We start from the raw sequence: 27,547 nt of genomic DNA, 5'->3' as shown, positions 1-27,547 counted from the left end.
ATTGGGGGAAGCACGTGCTTTAAACGGGCACCTCATTTCTTAGATTCTATCCCTAGAGTTTCAGAGTCCCATCCTCTCAAGTCGTGGTGACAGCACTGAACTTCAAGTGAGAGAGCCTTTGTCCTTTCCACTCTTAAAAAGTATAAGCCTGATTAGAAGCAGAAAGTTTAAACCATCTAAATGAAAAGCTTCCCCCCCTGCCAAATATTTGTTGGGGGGGGGGAATTATGAGATTGTGAAAGTGTCAGTGTCTGTGGGACATCAGGTTTTAGGATACTCTGGTGCCATAACTCATTCTCAGTGCTTACCTGTGAGTGCAGCAAATCATAGATTTAGATTATTACCAAGGGGGGGGGGATAAAGTGTGTTTCTCTGCAAAAGCTGGAGCGTGACCACAGCCTTATGCAAGGGAACCCACTGAGTGCCTGCTTTTGAGAAAACCTTCCAGTTCAAACACCAACTGACTGCTTCTGTTTTTTTAAATTTAAAGACCCTATAATCTCAGCACCATTAACAAGTGCTGTCATTCAGATACACAGTGTCTGGCTGATTTAAATAAAATGAAATGAAGATAGTTGTTTCTGGTCCCTTGGCTTCACTCATTGCCATAAACATATGCTCTGCGTCCTGCTTCTTTCCATCTTATTTATGACTTTAATTTGTTGTGTGGGCTGCGCTAGAAATTAAATTTAATACAATTCTCCAAGGGACCCTGTCATATAATAACATGGTAATTTCTGTGTATCCTTTTGAAAAATGAGGAAATTAATTCTTCCTGACATGTTCTAATTATTCCAGTGTGAACGGAAAATCCGTTTTTCCCAACCCCTGAAGTGTTATAGGCAAATGGCTGCTGTTCAAAGCTGAGGTGCTAATGCTGACCAGCAGTGCGTTTAATTTGAAACATGAGCAGACACCTTTCAACACACCTTTGTAATGTTAGAGTACTTTACAGAAATTAATTCACTACTTATTTGGCAGCTTAGCCTGGGGGTTACATTTTTTATTCATCAATACTATAGCTCTGTTAGCACAATGTTTCTCTCCTCCTGTAATGCTTTTGTGCTTACGTTGCAACATATAGATGAATAGGTGTACAGTGGTGTGTGTTTTTGAAATGGGATGGACAATATTGGCACATTAGAATGAGATGGGCACTGCAAGGCCTGGAATGCAAACTAAATAGCATTCTGTACTTAGCAGGTTTTGATGACATTAACCAGGGAGGAAGAATTTGGCCGCTATTGCTTTGAATGAACTTGGATACCCACTGGCATTCAGGTCAAATACTCCCTAGTAATTTATAAAATCTGGCTCCAAACTAGCCTTTTTAAAAATTACATTTGTATCAAGTTTTTAACATGAATATGCTACTTGGGGTGTTTATATTTTTGTTTCTGATTGTGTGTTCAGATACAAAACAAGAGCATATGCAGAAACTTTAGTATTGTTGTGCGCCACCCCAATCTCTGAGCAGTGCAAGATTCCAGGGGTTCCATGCACTTACCCAGGGTTCATGTTTCCTTTTGGCAATGTTTCTCCCATAGCTGCAGCCTTGGATTCAAACAGAAATCAACCATTGCTTTGCATCTCTGGCTTTCCAGCTTCCAGCTTTGCTTCTGGCCCACATCACTTCAACTCATCTCTAAACTTGTGCTTTGTCCTTCCAGCTATTTCAGAGTTGAAGGAGGGCACATATTTGGCATCTTGCACAGAGCCTCCATTTCCTTTGTTTCCTTTAATGCTCATCACCCAGGTGATCAGTTCATCAGGTAGCTAGCCTAGTTTATTTGTTAACATTTGCTTGATCATGGGTTTCAGAAAGCTAGCCTGCCTTGATTAGCTTTTTATACTTGCTGGATCCAGGGATTAGAGGGATCTAGCACCCAGTTTAACATCCTAAACTCGTAACAGTATTTTACATGAGGACAGCCTTTCTCAATATCACAGCTGTATATTTATTCATCTTTGCAACTGTGTAAATGACTGCAGCTGTTACTGCAGAAGCCTTGAGTTCACATTAAGTTTTATTCACTCAGTTGTTTCACTTGTTTGTCCATGATGAATGATTCGCAAATATTGTTTTCACCTTCAAGTAAAGTTATGTAAAGGACTACTCAGTTCTAGCCCTGACCTTTCACAGTCCTAGCTGTTCTCTAAGTGAGAAGATGTTGGGCCAGTAGCTGAAGATGTTTGGGGATGCTTGTATGTTACATTTCTGTCCTGCCTGGCAGGTTACACTATAAAAAGATAAAACAATACAATGTGTTAGAAGGTTGGCATAATGAATATGGATATAGTACACCTGATCAAAGTTGGAGATAAACAACAAAATAAACAACCAAAAGCAAATAAAATATCAAAGTTAAAATCATCATATTGTCACTCTAGACCAGACTTGAGACTACAACTCCCTTTGTTCTTGACCACTGGTCCTGCTAACTAGGGGTGGTGGGAGTTGTAATTCAACAACATATGGAGACCCAAGGTTGAGAAAGGATGCTGTAGAGTCTAGTCTGTATTAAAACTATTACAGGTGGTCCCTGCACTGCTTTACCACAACCCATTCTGCTAGCACAAATGAAGCCACAGTTTTCAAAGCTAGGGTCACTTTCTCACCTTGGCTCTGTCTTTAACACGTTTCAGTTACAGGTAGGTAGCCATGTTGGTCTGCCATAGTCAAAATAAAATAAAATAAAATAAAATTCCTTCCAGTAGCACCTTAGAGACCAACTAAGTTTGTTCTTGGTATGAGCTTTCGTGTGCATGCACACTTCTTCAGTGATAACACGTTTGTTATCACTGAGGCGTACACCCCTTGCTGTTGCTTCAACGAATCTACTAAGGAAGAAATGTCACAATGATTTCTTCCTCAGAAAATAAAAAATAACTGTTCAAGACAGCCAGTGGAGTAATAGCTTATTTATTCTGATGGTAGACACCATGATTTTTCTGGCCTGTGAAACATGTATATTTACGGTAGGATTCATTCATAAAACTAATGTTCTGTTTTGACATGGAAGGACATCATCTTGTCTTCCTTAGGCATTTATGCAGCTTATAATGATTGACAGTGGTGCATCCTCACAGTATAAAGAAACCACTTGGATAGCCTTAAGCTTGTACTTTAGTCAACATATATAGTGCCTTGACTAGTCAGTCTCAGATCATCTGTGTTAGGGGGGTGCCATAGCGTTCTTCTGTCTTTACTCTGACCTTTGCCATAGGGTGTGTGCCAAGAACTAGATGGATTTCAAACATAACATACACAGCAAATACTAATTTAACTTCTGCAGTTCAGGATGTACTGTGCGTCTCATAAAGGACTGTAGATGAAGTCAGTTTATTTTCTATGAGCTTATCAAGGTTTATTAAAAGTTGTCGTTTGCTGAAGCAGTGCCAGTCCGGCTTTTAGCTTATGTATTAGGGTTAGGTTCAAGACAAGTGAACAGCAAAAATATATGGCATAACCATTGCCCACTCTGTGAAATTGCATATTTGTTAGAGGTTGTGTTTTGTTTTTTTAAAGCACACAGCTGTTTAAAAGGTGGGAAAGCATTTTGTTCAGTATTGTGCAGTAGTTTCATTGCACTTCTAGTAAACAATAACAGCAGCAAACAAATTATTATGGATAGTTTAACTATAGAAGTGATAGCTTTGTTGCTCTGCTACATTTTATACCATCATTGCATACCTCTAGCTTTTCTCTTGTAGGTATTTCAGAGATATACAAGTCTTCTGTCAGAAGAGGTAAAGTACCATCCTGTAAAGACAAAGGGAGTAGATTATTCTACTTGATCACAAGGCTCACCTGTCCACTTTTTAATAAAGCTGGTTTTATGATGTGCTAGTGGTGGGACTCCTCATAGACCATATTGCATGTATTAGATGTGTTTTATCAATGCATTTTATCTGCAAGTATATGCCAGCATTATTCCACCTGTGTTGGTGGGATTTCACCATAGTTAAGAGTGCAAAAGCCATCACATGGTAGGCCAGGCAGTAAATTATCTTAGAAAAAGCAAAATGCAACAAGCAATAAGCAATAAGATTGCATCTGTGTCAAAAGACTTGTTTTCCAGAAGGAGCCAGTGCAGGAAACTGAGGTTTTTGCTATTCTTGAAACAAAGTAATGTCTTCCTTTAGTAGATTAATGAGGGCTTCTTTGTTACTTCTCTTGAGTTCATTGTAGATTATTCTATGGCAATCATTTTTCTGGGTTTGGCCCAGAGACATCAGTGGCTGAATAATCAATAAACTTTTTTTCCCTTTCTTGATCTATTCAAGCATAGGAGTGAGATTATTGAGTGGGAGATAGGGTCACCTTCTCAAATATTCTAAGATAAATAACAATTCTTCTGTTTTGTGCACTCAAGAATAAAAGACAACCCAAGGTCTACTAGGATTTCCTGCCCCCTGAAACGCCTTATATAACACACATATATAAACAAAATCTCTGTGCATGTTCAGTCTTCTGCTTTTAGCTAGACTATAGTATTTCTAATACATTTTAGATTCTGGTAATTAAATGTGAGAAGAAATGTAAATAGGAAATAACATAAAGTTACTAACATTGCTTAGCTTTTATTCTTGAAGTGTTTTACTCTTTCTTTCTCTCAAATTTAGCAATTAGTATAGGAATGCAATGTGTTGCTTTCATTTAAAAAAAAGTATGTATGAAGTACCTAGGGGATATGATGCTATAGTTGGGTTCCTTTAATCTGCATTAAGTAAATTATTTAATTAATTAACAAAAATGATCACAATCCAACAAAATTTATATACCACTTAATTATAACAAAGCTTCTAAGTGCCTTGCAAGAAATTTAAGTAGTTTACCAGAAGACACCACCCAGGTTACCCAAACCTCAATAGATAATGATTGTTCTAGAACAGTGTTTTTCAACCACTGTTCCGCGGCACACTAGTGTGCCGCGAGATGTTGTCTGGTGTGCCGTGGGAAAAATTGAAAAATTACTTTATATATAGTCAATATAGGCACAGAGTTAAATTTTTTAACATTTTCTAATGGTGGTGTGCCTCATGATTTTTTTCATGAAACAAGTGTGCCTTTGCCCAAAAAAGGTTGAAAAACACTGTTCTAGAAGCAGCCCCATACTACAAACTTATTCCTTCAAGAGGGGGGTTATAACTGCAGAGGTGGATTTAGGGGAGCACAAACGGTTTGGTTACACTGGGCATGGAGCCTTGGGGGCTCTGCAGCTGGCTCCTTCTGTTTCAGCCTTCTATTTAGCCAAGTTTATGCAGGCAATTAAGACTACATCTTTCCATAACAGTCAGTTGATTGTTACTGATATAGCGGTCTATATTTTTATATATAAATAAATAAAATTAAATGTGCACACTGGCCAGTTGTTGTGCACATTAACCACTCACTTCACATTCCCTTTAACATATCTATGCTCTCAGACTTGTATCTCTTTTCCTATCAACTCAGCTGCAGGAAAGTAACAAACTGTAGTATTTTGCCATTTGGCTTTAGAGCAAGTGCATACTTCTGATTTGACATGACTAAGAGTCATGATCAGCTCCACGTTTGGAGTTCCTGACATCTTTTTCTTTCTCGGAAAGTAGTTGTGAGGGGGGGGGCATAATTTGGATTAGAGTCACAGAGTTGGAAGTGACCTGAAAGTTCATCTAGTCCACCCTCTGCAGGAAATACAACATTTCAGCATTCCTGGTAGGCTGCCACGAAGCTAGTGCTAAAAAAACCCTTGTAATGAAAAGCGCTCCACCACCTTCATGGTGTGTAGTGCTTTGGCTCTCTACCACTGCTCTGATAAATATCACTTCCCAAAGTTAGGTATGGGCTTCAGCTCTTGACAGGGTGGCAAAGAGTTAGACTGCACCCCCCCCCCATGTCACAGCCTGCATCCAAATTGCACTCCTCCCCATTGCTGGTTTATTCCAGGGGTGGGGGTGGGAAACAAGATAATGAGAACTCCAGATAGCGGAATTTCACATTGAAACTAGTTTGACCCCTAGGGGAGGGGAGAACTTGGCATTGTGGTTCAACAAAGCCAATAATGGGGCACCTGACCACTGGTCCTGCTACTTTCTCAACCTTGGGTCCCCAGATATTTTAGGCCTACAACTCCCATGATCCCTAAGTAGCAGGACCAGTGGTCAGGGATGATGGGATTTGTAGGCCCAAAACAACTGGGGACCCAAGGTTGAGAAAGGCTGTCTAGCTGTTGTTAAGCTCCAGCTCTTCTCAGCATGACAGTGGTCAGTGACGATGATGGGAATTCCCTATCCAAGCTCTCATCACTTTTACTCTTCAATTAGGAAAACTAAACCAGGTTTCCTGTTAAACTGACAATCTACTCCACACAAAAAAAAAGATTTCTCGGGGGGGGGGGGGTCAACAACCTTTTCATGATAAAGACTCTAATGTATTAAGGAATAAGTGGATAAAAGCAGTGCAAGATGTTTGACAATCCACCAGACCTCACATGCTAAAGCAGGTACCAAAAAGGGGGTGGGGGGGAGTTGGGGCAGCTATTTTTCTTAATGTTAATGCTTTTATAGTCTCCAAAAATATTTCAGAATTTCAGGTTTGTGTACTCCAAAAAGGTGACTTTTTACTGGATTGTTATTGCAGTCATCAGACTGTAAATTCAAATGTAGAGCATGGTCATGCAACATGCATCTCTTCGCAGAATATAATGTCAGCTGCATGTTTGCAAAAGCTGTACATTTAAGTTCAACAGTATTTGATCCATTTTCTGAGAGGTGTATTTTTGCACTAAAACAGTAAACAGTCTTTCCCCAGTGGTATTAGCAAGGTATTCAATTGTATTAGCAGAGGTTTCAGAGGCAGAGAATCCACTGGCAACTTAGAACTCCCCTCTGTCTGGGGGATATCATTAAAATATCTTCAGTGTTAATTGTAGATGCAATTATGGTTGTATTTGCTTTCATCACAATGCAAATATTTTGAAATTGGATCATTGGTAATTGGAAAGGACATCTACAGTTGTGATGATACAATTTGCGAGCTAAGATCAACCTACTAGAAAGTGAAAATCATGCACACATAATGGTGAAACACCCGAATGGCAAATGCCTTCAGTTATGTGGTCATCTTGAATGCAAGAGACCTTGAATGGACAACTGCACAATAGCAGCTGCATGTGTGCTTTCTCTACTGCAGGGGAGAAGTGCATATTTGAACAAGATAAACGACTTCACTAGCTTAGAAATGTTGCTAATGTCTACAGGAAATCTTGTGCATGAAGAAGTAAGAAAAACTCCCTAATGTCAAAATAAGTGACTATTAAGGATTCAACCTCATGGTATTTGTTTAGCAGCAAGAGTTTCTTCAGTTTTCAAATACACACTATTATAAAGCTTCAGGATAGGTTGTGTGACCAAGAGTGATAATCTAAAAACAGATAGGGATAATAGGAAATATTTCTACTTAATGCAGCTTCTATTGTTTTGAAGTCAGTTTTTTTTTTTAAATGGTCAATCAGATTGTTGTAGACTACAATCCTAAACATATCTACTTGAGAATGGTAAGTACCGTGGAACTCAGTGGGGCTTACTTCTGAGTAAGAATGCTTAGCACTATACTGTTAAAAACACATTTGAGTACTCCAAGGTAACAGCATGTTAGCAACTAATTCAAACATTATTTCAGTATCATTCATAAATTACTTTTGAATCCTTTGACTTAAGGAAGAGAAAATCCCACAAATCCTACTTTTGGTCAAAGCATAAGACCATAATTAATTCGGCATGTGCTTTTGAATTAAGAACACAGTGTTCTGAGCTTTTCTTTAAAAGCTTTTTTCAAAACATTGGAGGGATACTTTTGCAGAGCTTTATTAACTGGGTGGAGTCTGTTAAGATCTGTTACAAATGAAGAGATGTTAATTAAATATTGTTATTTCTTGCTGTCACTCAAGGGAGGTTAAGATTTATTTATGTTCTGAAGGGAAAAACAGAAAGCGAAACAGGTAATATATATAGATATACATACATAGGAGCTGCCAGGAAGTAGACAGTCTGCTACAGTATGAATTTAATCAGCTGGAACTTGCGGAGGGGAGGGTGCAGGTAAGATTAAACTGCTGATGGGGGAGGATGCTGCTGTTTTATGATATTTTGGGGCTTATTTTATGAATGTACCATCTTTTTAATGTACAAATGATTGACAGCATTTTCTCCAGCCCAAATTGCTGATGTGTGAGGCCAATTCACACAATTAGTTGAGGTGATCGGTATCAAGCTCATCACTTGGTAAACTTGCCTGGCATCGTTTCCTGGGATGAGGCAATTACCATGATTAAGTAGGCATATGCTGGGGTCAGCAGCTGTGGATGCAGCCCATAGCAGAGAGCAAAACACAAGCAAAGGAAGATGGGAGCCAAATGAGTAAGGAAATAACAGTGCCTTAAAATGGATGTGTGCTCCTAAAGTTTGAGAGGTACATACAAAAGGATAGGGGGCCCTAGCATATCAAACTGCAACCATTTTAAGACATAGGCAAGAGGAGGCCTGTGTGGCAGAATTTCAAAGCAAAGTCTACCACTGCTATATCTCCCCCATCCTGACATGAGGGCCTAGCTAGACTTCTCAGATTGATATGGCACAGTCCTCTCTGATCTTCATACCACAGTCACAGGGAATTAGTGGCTTGACAGTGCTATCCGTGTCACAAATTGATACCTTAAATAACAATAACTGAAGGGGGTTCACACATTTCCCTGGGAGAATAGCTGCAATGGCATTACTGTTACTTCCCATGCTGCAAGGGCAATATGCCCAACACCATGACTCCTCCCCACCCCAACACCCATCCTTTGGAAAGTGGGTTTACAAAGGGAGCAGACTTTTCCTAAATTGGTATAGTTAAGGGAAGCCATGTGAACTGTGGCTTGTCTCAGTCATTTGGATCTTGTGTGCAGCCAACAGTCTGATTACTGTCCTTTATTATTATATAGTGTCATACTTGGGACTTTAACTAGTAGCATTAGAAAAAGAAGATAGGTGTCTGCCCTGAGGAGCTTGCAATCTGACCCACCTCCCCTGAACACCTTTGTCAAGCATATACAAGGTATATCCCAGTTAGCATTCAGTTTAATTTTCCTAAACCAGTTTTATTCTGTATTTGCATATTGCACAGTTCTTGAATGTAATAATAGAAGCTATAAACTCAGATGAATGTTGAAATTGTAATTTAGCATGTAGGCCTACTTATTTTGATTCAGTTATAGCAGTATCTCTAGGATAACACATGAGGAAGAAGGATGATAGTGGTGGATGTTGTTTTTTTTGAAATCCAAACATAAACAGTAAGTTAGTAATTCAGCAAGGAAAATCACTCAGAGTTTGAAATCTGTATTCTGCTAGAGAACTAGAGATATATGCAGAAGTGTGGTAGTAATTGCCAGCTTGTTTTCAAGATGTTTTAATAACACATTTGTTGCATATGGATGGTAAAAAGGTTAGCCAGTTTATGCACAGACTTTGACAAACTCATACAGTGATCATACTATACTGTACTTCAGTGTTTGTCATGTTTGGAAACTATTCCATTCATAGTTTTCAATGCAAATGAAAATGCAGCAGAAGATAAATGGGGGAAAAAATTATTTGGCACCGGAGAAAAAAGAGAGGGAGGAAACTGAGCAGTGGAGTCATGGCTTCCTTTATCAAATTCAAAACCACACCCCAAATTCATTTCTTTAGACAATCATCTAGGATTATTGCGTCATCGTTATTATGGTTCGCTCAGCTGAACATATTTAACCTAAGGTAATGGACTTGTAAGAAGGGCCACTCCAAGGAACTGAAGTGACCTAACAAAGTATAAAACCAGATTTGCTCACAGTGGAGAACTTTCACCCCTTTCAGTGGTGTGGAATGGAGCACAGTCATTAAAGACTAGCCAGAATACTAATAACCATCTCTCATTTGTGGTATCTTTCAGATTCCTAATGCAATAAATTTGAATGCATGGAATACTAAAATTTTCAGAGAACCTGCTTGGTAGTTCTACACGAACTGCACAACAAAAAGCAATCATCTTTTTTGTGTATATGTGTGAGTGAGTGAAGAAGAAGAAAAACTGGTGTATTAATACATATTACAGTCTTTGCATTGATTTTTATTTATCTATCGTGTCAAACAGATATATTGGTTTGTCTTACCAGAATCACTGACTAAAATGTACATCTGCCTTCACATTTGCTGCAGGAAGACCACAGTGAATGTCATGATGAAACTTACAGGGAAGGTTTTTGAGCACAAAAAGGCAACATGGTTGAGTGGGTTTTTAAACCATTTTTACTGTTATTTTCTCACATTGTCACTAAAATATTCTCTTTGTTATCTGAATGGGACATCTACTGACTGGCTGAGCGTTCTTTACCTGATTGTGTGAAAAGTCTTGGTTAAATCTGTTAGGCCTTGGAGGCCCACTAACCTGCTAAGTGCTATAGAGCCTGAAAGACATTATGTCCTTGGACTAACTTGTCCCTTTTGCTTACGGCTTTCTCTGATACAAACAACTATGGTATGTATGTGATATTACAATAAACTGTTATTTATGAGCTGAAGGTTTAAAAATTAAAATTGGAGCTCACATTTGACTGTGTAGTAAATCCTAGGGAACCATGGGAAGCTGCCTTATACTGAATCAGACCATTGGTACAACTGGCTCAATATTGTCTACACCATGGGTAGGCAAACTAAGGCTCGGGGGCCGGATCCGGCCCTATCGCCTTATAAATCCTGCCCGCAGACGGTCAGGAATCAGCATGTTTTTACATGAGTAGAATGTGTGCTTTTATTTAAAATGCATCTTTGGGTTATTTGTGGGGCATAGGAATTCATTCATATTTCTTCCCCAAAATATAGTCTGGCCCCCCACAAGGTCTGAGGGACAGTGAACCGGCCCATGGCTGAAAAAGTTTGCTGACCCCTGGCTGACTGGCAGTGGTTTCAAACAGGAGTTTTTTCTATCCCTACCTGGAGATGCTGGGGATTGAACCTGGGATCTTTTGCATGCAATTAGAGCAGTGCTGTCAAGTATCCCGTTTTCCTCGGGATTCTCCCTTATTTCAAGCAGTTTCCTGCTGCTCTCCCTTATTTTTTATTTCCCTTAAATTTCCCGTTTTTAATGGAAGCAGCTCCTCCCCTGCTGGCCAGGGACTGGGTGGGAAGACCTCGCCTACTTGGAGAGAAAAGCCTCAGCCCTCAAAGCAAGTGGGAGCCGTTTCCCATGCTTACAGGGGGGTGTATTCCTCCCCCTGCATCAGCCCCTATCCGTTGCCGCCGAGCCCCTCAGCCGGCCAATAGGGTTAGCTGGCAGGCGGAGCCTGGCTGCCTTTGAGCAGCTGCTGCTTCCTGTCCTGTTTTGATGGGATCAGACAAGATGATGGGGCTCCATCGCGCGGAGCACATGGCTGCCCTCCTCTTTGCTGGCTGCCCTCCTCTTTGCTCCGCTCCGAGCCCGAGGCCGCTTGGAGTTTACATTGCTGCTCCGCCCACTTTTGCTTCTGGCTCCGCCCACCACTGACATGTGACTGTACCCGGGAGAGGTGAGACTGCTGATCCCTTATTTTCAAATCCGAAACTTGACAGCTATGAATTAGAGTAGTTTAACTCTGAGCTATCATTCTTCTACTGGAGCCATGTCCCCCACCCCACCCCACCCCACCCCTTTTCAAAGTGCAAAACTAGATGCTGCTATAGAAATGCCCTTAAACTGGATTCTTCCAGAGTAAGTGTTGGTTTAAAATACACATATATCCCATCTGTAGTCTCCAGATTTGTGTGTGTGCTCTCCCTCTGAGGGTATATGTGTGGATGTTTCCTGTGACTCCTTCTGGGGATCTTACATTCAATGCTACAGGAAAATATTTATTTGGATATGTTTGCGTATGCATAGTGGAAGGCAGTGGGATGTGTTCAATGTAGCTGTAAAGATTTTCACAATTTTCACAATGTAATTTGGCTAGAAAAGGTGAGCTTTTGATTCGAGTAAATATGGTATATTAATCCCCTGCAATCCTACTTTTAGGTTTCCCACCCCACCTATCCCCTTTAAAATTTGTCACATAGTATAGATGGCTCTTGCTTGCCTTCTATAAGGAAGATGACCCTAAAGCTCAAAGGAAATCGGAATGCAAGTGTGTTTCCCCTTCACAATTCCCCCCCCCCCCTTTTCCAAGTCAGTAAAAGGACCTTTCCTTTCAGTTTCAGGGGAGCTGCATGTTCTGATTCTGAGCCAGGGGTATGGATCTGCAGTGATGGTCACTGATGAATGCTAGAGGAGAGCGGAATTCCTTTTTATAAATAGATAGATAAATAAATAAATTAATTAAAAATGGCAGGACTAAAGGCATCTGTTTTGTTTTTAAGCTCGTCAATTTTCTCTCTCTGTCAAAGTACTTGTCCAAAAGTGTATACAGCTGGAAGAATTATGAAAGAGAAACCATTCCCATTTTAAAGATCAAAAAAGCATATTTGATTTTGATATAACCTTATGGAAATAAGCATCTTTTATCTTTTTTCTGTTAAATGTCCTAAAACTCTTTTATTTTTTATTTTTATTATTTGGCATGGTTCTTTTCAAAGAAGTAGTGGTGCTGAGCCTTTCATTTAATTGTAATAAAATGTTGCCCTAAAGAAAAAGAAAAAATGGATTATTATTTTTTACTGTTTCATACAGAAAAACATATAACTGTGTAATAGTGTTTTAACTATAGATTGTATAGACCTCACGTACATTTAAACTCTATGCAAATTTTTCCTACTGCAGGGCAAACAACTATGAGACATATCATGCAATGCAGTGAACTTATACCATAAATTTGATAATGATACCTGTGAGTTCATCATATTTCATACAAAGATTCTAAAGGGATATGATGGGGAGAAGAGAGTATGGTGGCATAATTGTACAGTCTGAATGGCCATTTCTCACCCCCCCCCCAAGGATTTCATAATGTTGTTGTATGGTTGCTCATGTTCTGTGACTAGGAAGCAAAACAGAGTAGTGAGATTATGATGGCACCAGCATTCAGTTCAACCAGTTTTGGTTATTTGGAAAAATAAATTAGGGCTGAGCTAGATGATACATTAAATGCATTTGGTCCCCCCTCCTTTTAAATAATAGTTGTGGGGTGATCAGGACTGTGGTGCACAGAGTGGGGGTTTGCTATCACCCCACTATGGTCACAACAAAAAAATCCTGCTAAAGGTATAGTTTGCAGCAGGAGGGATGCAGGAGGGATACGATCCATTGATAATGGAACTGTTTTTGTTGCTTAAACACCCTTTCTCAGACACATTGGTCATAATGCCTCTGTGATGCTGGTCGCCCCCCCTCCCCCGGAGATACATTAAATGCAATCGTGCATATTATCGGGTTTGTCTCTTTGATGATGAAATAAATAGCTCCGCTTTTCTTCCTTGGTGGTTTGTCCAAAGTACTTGTGTTCTGTTATGAAATGTGTGTGTTGTGCTTTTGAGAAACATGAGTGGGTGGCCATCTTAAATGAAAATGAAAAAAGCATTTGTTTCAGCTGCTTCGCAACACAAACATTTCACTAAGTGAGGGCTGACAATGCATCTTGCTTTGTCAGTGGGTGCCAGCATGAAAGAAACGTTATGTTCAACTTCCTTTATTAGTTGGAGGCGCTTCTATGTTGCAATTCATCTGATGATAAAGCTGCCCAAACTAAACCTGCTAAGCAGACAAAGCAGTTCATGTTAAGATGTGTAGTCTGTTAACGCACACCAGTCTTCTCTGCCCTGGTGCTCTCCAGATGTTGCTGGACTTCAGCTCCCATCATCCATGAAAATCGGCCGTGCTGGCTGGGGGTGATGGATATGAAACCCACAAAATATTTGGAGGGACCATATTTGACAGAATTTACAGGTATTTAATATGCTCACTTTCTTGAGCTCGTTTATTGTGACTTTCTTCTTTCATTCAAGCCATGGATGTGCTCAGTGTGTCAGGTATTGACACATTCAGGTCCTGTACAGTGAGGCAAAACCATTGTACATACATGAATAGGAACTCATTTTTGTTGTACAGAACAAGGAGGAGGCTGAGAAAGAGTTTGGATTTGATATCCCGCTTTTCACTACCCGAAGGAGTCTCAAAGCGGCTAACATTCTCCTTTCCCTTCGTCCCCCACAACAAACACTCTGTGAGGTGAGTGGGGCTGAGAGACTTCAAAGAAGTGTGACTAGCCCAAGGTCACCCAGCAGCTGCATGTGGAGGAGCGGAGACACAAATCCAGTTCCCCAGATTACGAGTCTACCGCTCTTAACCACTACACCACACTTTGCACTCCAGCACATTGCCTAGCAGTTGTATTTGGCAAGTCCAGCCCCATTTGATAGAAATCTAATCATCATGAAGAAGATTTAGCTAAAATTAAACATTCTCCCATCTGCATAAAAACCATATACTGAAGTATACAAACTATTTGCAACAAATTTGTGCAATCTCTTACTGGATATGAATGACAAAGGTACTGCTTAGCAGTATGGATTTGTTCCATATGATCATGCTTTCTAACTGGCCTAATCCTGCTGGGTTTTTTTGTTTTGTTTTTGCCTGAAGGTAAAGTAGAGAATAAAAGCTTCAGTGGGCAAGAAGTGTTTCGCCCCTGAGGTGCAGTTGATTCTAGCTGTCAGTTTAAAGAGCATGTTCTTTAACCACAACCATATTTGGAGAGCTTCTTTTCCCTTAAAGCTGTCTTCTTGTCTCTCTGAATGATGTCTCTCTAGAAGAATCTCTTAAAAATCTGCCTGCTGCTATTTCAGGTGTCCTTTTGTGATAATTTTTATTGCTATATTTCACTGTGCATACTTGGTTTGTTATTTTACCAAATTCAGAGCTACATTTAATGGCCATTATTCTCATAGGCAAGGTTGAGCAAATGTCACATTTGTTTGTTTTTATATAGAACTTATGAGTAGTCAATGTGGGGGTCTCCAGCTACTGTTGGACTTCAGCTCCCTTCAGCCTTAGCCAGCATGGCCAATGGCCATAACAAAGGTTATAACAAATGTATACAATCGCTAGGTAAATCAGTTGCTACTTGGTTGAATTGCATCAAGGGCTGAACACAAGTCTGAGGCTGCAGTTGTACAGCCCAGTCTTATACCAAACCCAATTTGGTATCTATTTCTGTTCCATGCCAGCATGACTCCTAGCTCTGCATGACTGCTTTGCTACTGTTTGTGTGGTACCATGCCACTAACCGCTGTTATGCCAGCCTGATCCTGCCAGGCTGCTATGCTGAACTCTTAAATTACTGCTACTGTGCTATGTACACTGGTGTAATATATGGATATTCGATAGAAACCACAGGACACTAAGTACTATGCTCAGGCAGGAGCTCATTGTTCTAATGCTGAATGGATACAGATATTGCCTGGAAGGGCTTTTTATCCAGTGAAGGTTAAGCAACACAGTTAATTTACTATCTAAACAATTCTTACTTTAAAGCCAATGCTCATATTGCATGTGGGGGATTGGCCCACATTTTTCTACTTATTTACCAAAATGACTGTGGTGTGTGTTTCAACATTTGACATTTATTAAGTCAAAATGTGCCTTCTGAATGCTAGCTTAGGCTAGTGGATATTGAATTACGCACACAATGCATTCACTCACATTACACAGTGTCCCACGACCCATTCTTGTAATTCCTTTAGCTGCCGATCTACCGCTAAATTCAGTGAAAGGTTTATGGGTAGATGTTTTTGATGATTTGGGCTTGGTATTGCCATGTTTTAGATTTGGTTTCTCATGAAATACTTGATACTTGATCCGTGGCTTTAGGTTGCTAGCTTGTGCTCTGTTTTCATATTTCACTTCTGAAGTTTATAGGTTGGTTTTTGCTCATGCATGCTTATTCACTTGATAACAGCACCATTTAAGAGATGACTTGCAAGTGTGAATGAGTTGTTGCAGATAACACCACAGATGGAGCTTTTGTATAACTTCAGAACTATGCTTTCCAGTATAGTTTGTTTACACATTCAGCTGCAAGTCATCACATGCAGAGCATCAAATAAAGCACATGCAGATGTGAATCTGCCCTAGTACTCACCAGGTGCCATGGGCATGCTGGTTCTTCATAATTCTGTTGCAGGCTCCTAGCCTCTGTTCTACCACACAATTTGAGCAGAGTTACTTCTTGATAGTGGCTAATGAGCTTTTGTTCATTCCCCTATATCCTTGAAAGATTTAAAAATACAGAAATCTGCCAGGGAAAGTCCTTGGTGCTGAATAACTGAGGGGATGGGTGGTCTTCTTCAGCTTAGCATACATCTTGCTTCTTCTCACTTTGTTCCTGCTCTTCTTGGTCACCATTGACCCGTGTTGTCCAGCTATCTTCTGGCTGACAGGGCTGACCCACCCATGAGGCAGACTGAGGCTGCTGCCTTGGAAGGCTGAATCCCAAGGAGCAGCATCCCTGTAGGCGCCCTGCCTACCCCTGCTACTGCTGGAGAAACAAGGAGAAGTGGTCTGGCTTCTGGTGAGATCCCCTAACAATGTAGCACGGTTCTGGTCTTCTATGTCATTCCCGTATTAAAATATTTCCATAGAAATATTTCCCTAAACTTGCTTCTGTGACCAAATGCAATGAATTCTTTATGAATAAAGTGGTGCAGAGAAGAAGACCACATCTTGGATAATTCATTGTATTCCTTTAAAAAGGTCTTTATTACTTTGTGCAATAGTGCAGTCACCTGGCAGTGGGTCATTAGTGTTTTAGTCGTCTTTCCTTCACAACAATGCACAACATGCTAATTAGAGGGTTCTGAAAGCTAAGCAACCGGTTTTAAAATCAGACATTTTAATTTGCAGCTATAATGGCTATATTATAATAACGGGCTTTGCAAGAGAAAAAAAGGGCACTTCTCATGTTCTAGTAGCGAGGCCCAATGTAACAGAGGCCAACAAAATTAAAAACCTCATAATATGACCTTTGCTTGGGATAAAAGGCTGTTTCATAACAATTTCCTTTTGTTCTTTGTTTAAGCCATTACTCCAAAAGGAGACTCCGATTAATCTAAGTAAATGCATCATTACAGCCCTAATCCATGTCCTTCTGTCAGTGTCTGTTTTAATTAAATAAGAAACACTAGGAGAAAGATATCACGCACAAAACTGTGATTGGAGGAGGAGAGGCTTGGTTGATCAGGGTAAGATTAAAAAAGGCTTTACAGTTTTGTCCACTTACATAGCTCCAGTAGCTCTACTGTTGCAAGTTAAGAGAGGAAAACTTGCAGAACAGTTTAACATGGTGCCCCTTCTTGCTGAGAATCTAGTTATTCCTTTCATTACATCAATAAATTAACAGGGAAAGTGTGTTAACAACATAGACTCATCTCATAGAGTGTATGTGGCCGGCCTAAATAATTTGAAACTGTTTGTGTTCTCATAATTTGATGTACTGTAAACAAAGATGATTTTCCTAAAGAATGTACAGACTTGTGGTGTCAATTTATTTAGCCTATTTTTAAATGAATGTCCAAATATTTGATTTCTTACAAACAAAAACTACTTTTGATATACTTTAAGATTCTGAAAATATTTTTGGGAATGCAGGAATGCAATTATTTTAAAGCCAAGGAATACTGTCGTTAATAAACTTTCTATACAATTAATGCATATAATCTGGTTAATATTGCTTGAGCTATGCATTTGTAGAAACTCTTCCTCGAGGTAGTGTTTTAAAATCCCTCTGGTGAGAGCTTCCTCCCATATCCAGGCCATAATATTTGATGTAATGAAAAGAGAAAGTGTACAGTGCTGAGATTAATTAATTTAGCCTAACAAGATGAAGATAGATGAAGCAAAGCAAGGCTTGCATAAATCAAGATGTCTTGTTTACAATTTAATACTTCCTGATATTATATATTTTCTTTTTCAATTTACAAAAGAAAAGTACCTGACTTTAAAAAATGTGCACAATATGCAGTACCCTGATAAAAACAGACATGTACGTATAGAAGAGCAAATTAAGTACAAAAAACCAAACCTTTTATGAGAGGGCTTATGGTAGCCCTCCTCAACCTGGTGCTCTTTAGATATTTTGAACTGCAATTCCCATTATTCCCAGTCTTTGAATATTTGTTAGATACAGTATGTGAATATATGGCTATGTTTTTAAAAAGCAGGAAGAGTCATTCAGTCACAAAGATTGTTTTTCCCCCTGTTCCATTACAAAATATTTCTGTTCCATTAAAAATACTGCCTTCATTGGCCTTAAATTCCTTAAATCATTCCCCCATCTTTTCATACACCCTCCCCTTTCACATTCAACTAGCTCCCACATATAACCCTTCTGTGTTTGTGTTGCCATTATTTATTTTGCCTTTCTGTGTACTTCACAAATGTCCATGTTTCTGCTTCACTAAACTTCTGAAGATTTCAAAATTATATTTTATATAAACTTCAGGCAGTTAACTTCTACAGGTAGCCCTAGGCACCTTTGTCCACTGTACATTTTTGCAGACTATAACAATACAGCAGATGGTATCCAAATCTAGTCCTACTCAGAGTTAACCCATTGAAAGTAATGGACCTAATTTAGTTATGTGCATTAACTTCAGTGGGTCCACTCTCATTAGGACTAGGGTTAAATACCATCCAGGCTGTGTGTGTGTGTGTGTGTGTGTGTGTGTGTAAGTACTGGTAAATGTGCTCAACAGTCAAACATTTCACCTGGGTGTCAGGATCCCTTTCCATACAACTGTGACTTGTATTTCTGTATATTGCTATGCCTCCACTTCCCAGTCATCTGTGGCCAGCTTTGTCCTATGATTTCAGTGACAAAGAAGAATCCTGCTGAGTCAGGCTAATGGCCTAGCTAGTCCAGCATGCTGTTCTCAGATGGTGAAGGATGCCCACAAGCAGAACCTGAGCACAGCCGTACTCTCCCCACTTGTGATTCCTAACAGCTGGTATTCTGAGGCATACTGCCTGGCCTGTGAAATGGAGGTAGAACATAGCTATTGTGGATGGTAGCCATTGACAGCCTTATCCCAGGGATCAGCAAACTTTTTCAGCAGGGGGCCAGTCCACTGTCCCTCAGACCTTGTGGGGGGCCGGATTATATTTTGAAAAATATATATGAACGAATTTCTATGACCCACAAATAAATCAGAGATGCATTTTAAATAAAACAACACATTCTACTCACATAAAAACACGCTGATTCCCTGACTGTCCGTGGGTTGGATTTAGAAGGCGATTGGGCCGCATCTGGCCCCTGGGCCTTAGTTTGCCTACCCATGCCTTATCCTTTCCAACCTTATGCCTTCCAGTAAGAATGGAGAGACCCTAGTCATGCTGCAGAAGGCATGGCTGGCCAGCTGTTGGGGTAGGAGGAGCTCTTCTCTCCCTAATAGGTCTCATATTAGAGCTGCTGTGAAGTGGGAGAAAGTGTGTGAATGCCCAAAACTGTTTTTCTTATTGGCATAGATTGGCAAGCTCAACAGCCAAAAAGAAGAGGTTGGGGAGATAATTAAAACTCACAGAGTAAAATAAACAGTGATGTGTTTGACACATTAAAAGGGTGGCCTCCATATTCCACATAAATAAGCATATATTGTGTGAATCACCAAACTGCTCAAAAGGTTCAGTAAATCTCCACTAATGGAAAATGATTTCAAGCTTACCTTCTTTACTGTGGGCCGGTCCATCAGACAATTTCAAACGTTCTTAATCATGCATAGAGTTGGAACAATTTGCCTATTTTTATAATTTTGCATATTAATATTGATTTTTGTTGTTATACTTTAAATATAATTGGCCACATATAAAATATCAGCCTTCTTGAGTATCAGGAGACCCTCTGGGATGGTGTGGGATGGAGAATGTAGCTGGGGAAAAGCTAGCAGAAATATCAAACCCTCCTCCTTGCATGAGCAGATGTACCTTCTTCCACCTGGGCAAATGTCTCTCTGCAACCCCCCCCTTTCTTCTGCGAGTTTGGTTTTTTTTAAAAAAATAAAAAATAGATAAATGGAGGACAGAACTGAAATTGAAGGAATAATTGCTAGTCACTGGCTGTAACTGATATACAGCTATTTTTAATAGGAAGGGGTCAAGCATTTTCATATCTTCCATCAATTTCAATAGCTTGCTCTCAGGAGAAAGTTGAGCTGTACTTTACCATGTCTGAATTTATTCACGTTTCATAAGAATAGTGAGTTATAAGTAATTCCAGATTACTATTAAAGATAATGTTTTGAGGAAAACTTTGGTAACTTCCCAATTTTACCACTTAGTTTGATGTCCCCCATAATGGGTCTACAAAAGCTGACATTTTATTGATCCAAGACTAAGGAAGTGTCCTCCTTCATTACAGTAGCCTGGCAAGAAGTGATATTTAGCATAAATGTAGACCTCTTCAGATGGTATTCCTGTGTCTGAACATTTTTTTTAGATTGGGGGGGGGGAATCCCTGCAACTGCTTCGAAGGATTTCAATAAATAGGACTTTTTACCCAAACAATTGCCTTTTATATTACTTTTAAACAAAACTACTAGTCCATCAAGAGTTTCAAAAGGAAAAACAATTCTGCGGAGTGCTGGTATGGCAGCACAGACCAATCATTATGGCACCCATTCTCTAGTCCTTTATTTTTCAAGTTCTCAACAATAGGTTGTTGATTCAATGGACAAGACCAGAACAATTAAGTTCTCTGTTTAGCAGCAGTGCAGCATTTTAATGCCCTCCTCTAATAATGGTCCCATTATTGTTATTCTAAGACTGGGCCTCAGGAGGAGGAATATTTGCTGGAGGTACGTCATTATTTTGCAAATTTCGATTAGCTCATCATGTTGTCTGTACTGTGAAAATCGTAGCTAATTAGAGCAGTGAGTTAGACTACCAGCTTTTGAGCTTATGAGTTAAAAGGTAGCATACTTGATAGTCCAATGATGTGAAAAAGGTGGTTAAAAGGAGGATTAGAGCTGTTGCCTTAGTAACTCTAACTTCCATCTGTGAGGGAACAATGGACTTGTGTTTCTCCCCCACCTTGGTGTAAAAATTGGTTTTGTTTTGAAAGGACAGGGCTCTTTATATGACAATCTGGAATTCAGCCTGAGTGTAGTTTTAATTGTCAGAAGAGACCATTGAGGGATAGGCAGGGTGAAAGGTCATGGTGAGCTCAAGGACATGAAAGGTGGTTGTCTCATGTAACAATAGCAGATTGTTTTGTCTTATTATTTCTAGCCAACAACTAAGTCAGGTGATGGAACAAATACCTCCAGATTAGTCAGGTGAAACAGGAAAGAGAGATAATGTACCTTGCAGAGAACAAAAGATAACTATAGTTCAGTTTTATTAAACAGAGTTGGATTTATTTGTGTCTACCATCTGGAAAATAAAAAAAGCTTGTTTACTAACTTGCCATTCCCTGTGTGCTTTTCTACGGCACCACCTCTGTAGGCCATCACATCTCTGGGAAGCACTCCAATGTGTTAGAAAATGTTATTTAAGCTTTCTTCCCATGAAGAAAAACCCCCAGGAGTATCAGTGATGTGATGCTTAACAATAAATTTAGCTGCTGTGCTTTCTCACATTATTGGCTTTTTAAAAAGGTTTTCCTTCAAACACGCAAAGAATAATATTCACTATAAATATGAAGGAAATTTGCTTCACACTTTACGGCATTTTATTATCTGCGGCACATCTTATGGAAAGTTTACTATAAATGGTTTTAAGAGCTGCTGCTACAAAGCGCTTTACTCCCATGTAAAAATATTACATTTGCTACTTATTCTGTGCAAAGATGAGGTCAAGCCTCTTTGTGCTAGGCCTGATCTTGAAGAGGTTCTGCCTTTTGTCTGTGGGGAACATAAAGGTACTTCAGGGCTGTTTAATAAAACAGCTCTAGCATGCTTTTTGCAGGGAAATCATTTTTGTTAAAGTGAAAAGGCTGCAATCTCTTGGATTTTGCCCAGGGCTCCCTAAACCTAACGCATCGCTTTTTAAAAAGAATAGGCAAGATAGAAAGGTTGTTATTTCCCTTTATTCTCTTTTCTTTAACACGACACCTTAGCTATCCTAGTTTTATTTCCTTTCATTTTATTCCAACCAAAGCAAAATCCACCACACTCCCACTAAAATACCAAGATTTCAAGTTCCTTTCCTATGACACTGTCAGTCAACAAACATTACTCCTTCCTATTTTCTAGTTTTTTTTCTTTCTCATAATACAAATTCTCCATGATCTGTTGTAATTATCTGATAAATTACTTTTTTAGCACTGGCTATTCATTACTATAGTTAGGTGGGTGAGAAGGAGGGAAACCTCAATAATTTCTAGGTTTTCCCCTTTCAATAATCCTGGCCTCACTTGAACTGTAAAAAAGCGATTCAGGGTGCCTGCCTGTTATCTTCTTGCTCCTAGCCACATTTACTTTTCACTCTCTCTGTCTGACAACACAGATGGACAGTCTTGCATAAACTGATAACTGATAATTTTGCAGCTAACTAGTCATATGGTGAAGTCAGTCACACTTATTCTGCACTTGGAGAGTATTACTAATTCTTACTACTCTGGGTCATGGAGCAAAAACTGATAGTTTTCCCATGAGGTGAGTAGATGCCAATAGTTGCTCGAACTTGGAACATTGGTTTAATGTGTAAGTACTTTCTATATTATTTACTATTGTTTACTCAAGACTTGGTTTGGGGGCCTTTAATTTTAATGTTCTTAAACCAAATCCCATAATAACTTAGTTTGTTTTGGTTTTGTTCTTTTACTTTTCTTAACGCATGGGTGAGAAAGTGCACATTCAGTTCAGGATTAAATGCAAGGTAATACAAAGGGTTAACCAGAAGAGAATTGCAAATGAACTGATCTAGAAAGTTGATTATTAATCCAGCAAGAGAAAAATATCCATCCAGTAAGCAAGAATTAGTACCCAAAGAGCTGATAATACTGTTCAGCCTGTCCGTGTGGAATGGCAGAGTCAGGTAAGCACAGACATCTTATTACGGAGATTAAACTTTTTCCTTAAGGGAAACATCTAATTTTAGACTGATTTTTTAAAAACCAGATATAATGTTAAGCATAGCATAATCCACCTTCTCCCCTATGTAAACAAAATACATTTAAAGGCAGATTTGGCAATAACTTTGCTTTATATTGCTAGTTTGTAAACTACCTTTGAAAGCCTGGGTTGGGTTGTGGTTAAGAATAAGGGTAGATTAGAAAAACCAAAACAAGCTTTAATGTGGTGTTAAACATAATAACCCTTCATAGTGACAACTTGAAAAATTACATAATTTCTCTTCCAGTGCAAAAGCTCGGGAGAACTGAAAATCAGGAGTAATAAAATAACAAGATTTTGAGTATAAGAGCTTCCACATTTAAGACAGCCAGCAATTGTGAAAATACCAACCTCTCTTGATAAAATTCATTTTTATGTCCCAGAGTTAAGTAGAAGGAGAGGAAAAGCAACAGGACAGACACAAAGAGACAGCAATGGCACGTATATTAAGGGGGAAACCTCAGTAAACCACAGCTTTATCTTGTTTGAAAAGAATAATTATTAGCCAGCCTTTCTGAAGAGGGACATGTTCACAGAATGATTGTCAGATGTCCCATCTTCCAGTTATCGGCGGCTGCATTTTGTGCGCTCTTCCAGTCAGTCATTAGACACAAACAAATTGATATCCCTTTAAAGCAAACAAGTCTGATCCTCAGGGAGCAGCATGAGTGCAAGGCCCTTTTCAGTTAATCCAGCTTGTTCCACCAGAACACTCTTTTGGCATGAGGATCTTTGTATGTAGCAGTCAGTGTATTATCTCTGGGCTATATTAGGGTCATTTCTGATGTTGAAGGTTTCCTCTTTGCATACTGAAGATAGATGCAGAGAAGCAGGCAGAAATCCAGCATACATGGGATTTCTACCACCATAGTAACACCTGAGCAGGAGGTACTTGAACTGAGGTGGAGGCACAGGGTGGAGGCACCCATAGGAATGATACTTGTGCCTCACCATTTCAGCATTATAGAGACGTGCACCCGGTGGCTTCCCACCTTCACCTCTCCTTTCTGCAAGTGGGTTTTCACAAAATGAACAGGGAAACGTAAAACTGTAGCCTCTGCTAATGTGTCTGAAACACACTGTACTATTATTTTATATTAAGGTTGTCACTCTGTGAAAGAACTGCTGATTAATTCATTGTATCTACATAGAATTCTGTAACAATAAAATTATAATTCTGAAGCAGGGTGTGGGGAAAGCATTGTTCCTTTGGTTTTGGGTGGTTACAAGTACTGTATGTGTTTATTGTAAATGTGGTTGGGATAGCTCAATGGTAGAACATCTGTTTAGCGTGCAGAAGCAGTGTTAGAAGCCGAGATATGAAAGCTAGGCGCTAAATGGCACCTTAAACCTAGGTTATGCGCACAACAGTGGAATGTCTAGGGGTGCATTTTTATAACAAGAATACAAAGCTGAAAATGAATGAATTGCAGCTAAAATATTGTGTTCATTTTTCACATAGTCTAGTCCTTCCCCTGCCCACCTCCCTAATATTCTTAAGAGGGTCTCTTCTGCAGTCTTCAGAGTGTAGCTGGAAGTGGGGAGGCAGAAAAAGTCCCTCCTTTGCTTCCACTCTGCAGTTTTAATCCGAAATCTTTGGCACATTATTGCATCTAGAGCTCAGAAACTGCTTGCGCTAATGAAATTCCCTGTTGCAAAATGCACCTGGAACAATGGGAGTTTCGAACACTGTGCAGAAGGCCCCAGGTCCAGTCCCTGGTGTCTCTAGGTAGAGCTGGGTATACTACCTGTCTGAAACCCTGGCAAGCCACTGCTAGTCAGTGTAGACAGTACTGGATTAGGTGGACCAATGGTCTGACTTGGTATAAGGCAGCTTCCTATTTTGGAGCAGGCAAAATCTTAGAAGTGGCATTCCCTTGGGAGGGGGGGAGAAGGGGTTGGCCTCTTCTAAAATGGCTTATGCCATCCACAGGTTTGGGAAGTAATATCTGAGTTTTAAAAATTGCAGCTATTGGATATATTTGCAGCTATTGGCTATAACCAAAGAATTGTATCACTGTGGTAAATTAAAGGAGTGATGTCACAACTGCAGAAATCCAATGTTGTTAGCTGAATCCTTGTGAATCACAATTCACAGGGACACTTCACCATGTGGCACTTCTCCCTAGGGAGGGAGTATAGCTCAGCAATAGAGAATCTGGATTATATGCAGAAGGTCCCATGTTCAGTCACTAGCATCTGCAGGTAGAACCAGGAATGTCCCTTTCCATAACCCTGGAGAGCTGCTGCCAGTCAGTGTAGACAGCACTGACCTAGATGGATCAATGTTCTGACTTGGTATAAAGCAGCTTCTTATGCTCCATTGTAATCCTGGATCTGGGGTGGTGCTGAGGAATCATGAAGGGAAAAAATGCAGGCTGTATTCCACATGGGTGGGATATGCACCCCTGATCACATAGCACATTCTGCAGTCATTATGGAGGCATGCATGTGACTGAGATGTCCTCCCATGTCCCTTGCCCTGAATAGAGTCCAACAGATGTGGTTAGTGTATAAAATGACCCTAAATCACTTTGTAATCGTGAGTTTTTCCATGCATACAAGCCATGCTTGCTGCTTCATATTTTAATTTAATTGAAGGGAATCAGAAATGCAAGATGCTTCTACTGCACAAACTCTATGGTTAAGGCATTCCACAGTGACCAAAAGTGCATTTCACGACCATTGGCTGGTGTTTTAGCGAAGCCTCCTTATTGTGAAGAGGGACCTAGCCACTGTTTTGCATGCTGTGGTATTTACTTAACTTACCGGTAACTATTATAATACACTGTACATAAGGTTACCCTTTTTGGTTGACTAGAAGCTGAAGCTGATCCAGAATGCATTAACACAGCTGGTTACTGGCTGCAGGAAGCATGTGACACCAGTTTTATGTTAGCTGCATCATTTACCATTTTGCTTCTGTAAAGGAAGAATACATATGTGAAACTTCTTAACAATTAAGGCAAAACTAAGCTGTATAATATTGTGTGATCTCAACAGAGATCAAAGTAGCTAGCTCATGCATCACCCATCCAAAATAACTTTGCTTTAACGGCTGGCTGAGAAAAAGGGCTATATCCACGGACCTGGGGGAGTTCTTATAAGTAAGTAACTAACTTAAAAACCAGTTAAGAAAGTTTAACAAATCTACATCACTACACTTACTATTCCATTCTGCAACTTTCCAAGAAAGAAGATTTAGTCATAGGTTGGCAGTAACACAGTCAAGTCTCCCCACTCCAAACAGAAAAGGTTACGGCCATTGTCCTTTAGTAGTCCAGGGATGTGCAAGATGGCTATTGCTGTATTAGCAATGAGTACATTGTAATATGTAGGAAATCTTGCAGGGTCAGATCAAGGTCCAACTAGCCCAGCACTCCTTGCAAGAATCCCTTCAACCAGCAGGCAGGAGGTTGTCAATTGGAAATCCATTGTTCAGATTATTCCCACCCATGAATTCCCTCATATTTGTCCCCTGGCACCATTAATTGAGCTCAGCTGGAGAGACCAGGTGCCTCCTGAGATTAGATTGGCTGTAACAAGGAGTAGAATGGTTCTGGTGATGAACTCTGTAAACTATTTTGAGGGCAATATGGTGGTAAAGCAGTATGCATTTAAATATAAGAAATACCTTGAAGGAACATGTGAACTGGTTCTTTTGATTTTAAGACTGCTGGTCAGGTATGGTTTCCTTTCTGTATTGTATGCATGGTTTTAAGTGTGTATATAATAACACTGTCTGAAAGTTTTCCTGTGAAAGAGGCTTCTTTTTTCCTGCCTTGTTCACAGGGTGCTTTAGAATTTCTTTAGAAATTGAGCGTACCATATTCTTGTGAGGTGGCCAGCAGTGGCATGTGTGTTTTTCTTTCCATTAAACATTTCTGCAGCATTTCGGCCTGCATTTTCTGATCTGACGAAGTCCCATGGGAGGAGCTACCTAATGACACCTCCACCTGGCCTTAAATTGAATTGTGGGGAGGCTGGGCAGGCTTGCCTCTGAATGCTTGAGAGTTGTATGATTGTGGGGTTTTCCTTTCTTTTTTTGAGACAGAAGTCCTTTTACATTTAGTTGGATGCCGACCTGGACACATGTCTTTCTTCCCCCACTCCCTTTCTGAGCAGAAGCTGCAAAGAACTTCTTCCTGTGAGAAGGTATGGTGGTGGCTGATGCCCTTCCTCCCTTTGAATGGGAGGCTGATGCATCATTTTGAGGCCCGGTCTTTTCTTCCTGCTAGCTGTAGCAGTAGTTTTGTGCTGTGGCACACCCCATGGTAGCCATTTTGTGACTGGAACCTAAGACACTTTCTCACAGTTTCAAGCCATTGCCTCAAAAAGTTTGGTGGGCCCTGCTCTAGGGGCTGCCTTTGGAGGCTTCCACATTACACTGACATCACATTGCAGCATTACATTTAAGTAATATTTTAAACCAGGTGTTGTTTTTTTACAGAACAATTAGTGCAACTAA

At 39.9% G+C, this 27,547-nt stretch overlaps 1 protein-coding gene across 10 annotated transcripts in view; it reads left to right on the top strand.

Moving 5' to 3' along the window:
- SOX6 (SRY-box transcription factor 6) overlaps positions 1 to 27,547 on the top strand; it is a 413,675-nt gene that overhangs the window by 101,627 nt on the left and 284,501 nt on the right. The window contains exon 1 of one of the 10 annotated variants that reach the window (XM_033153505.1): positions 22,644 to 22,668. The exons of 7 other annotated variants lie outside the window; for them this stretch is intronic. The gene's annotated coding sequence lies outside the window, so the exon portion shown is untranslated. Of the gene's footprint in view, positions 1 to 22,643; positions 22,669 to 22,704; positions 23,003 to 27,547 lie in introns of those variants that run through there. 2 more of the 10 variants (XM_033153495.1, XM_033153420.1) reach the window with 2 other exon arrangements.

Source organism: Lacerta agilis, chromosome 1, assembly GCF_009819535.1.
Source record: "Lacerta agilis isolate rLacAgi1 chromosome 1, rLacAgi1.pri, whole genome shotgun sequence".
NCBI lineage: Eukaryota > Metazoa > Chordata > Lepidosauria > Squamata > Lacertidae > Lacerta > Lacerta agilis.
Note: the sequence above shows the minus strand (reverse complement) of the source record. Positions and strands in the feature narration are given on the sequence as shown.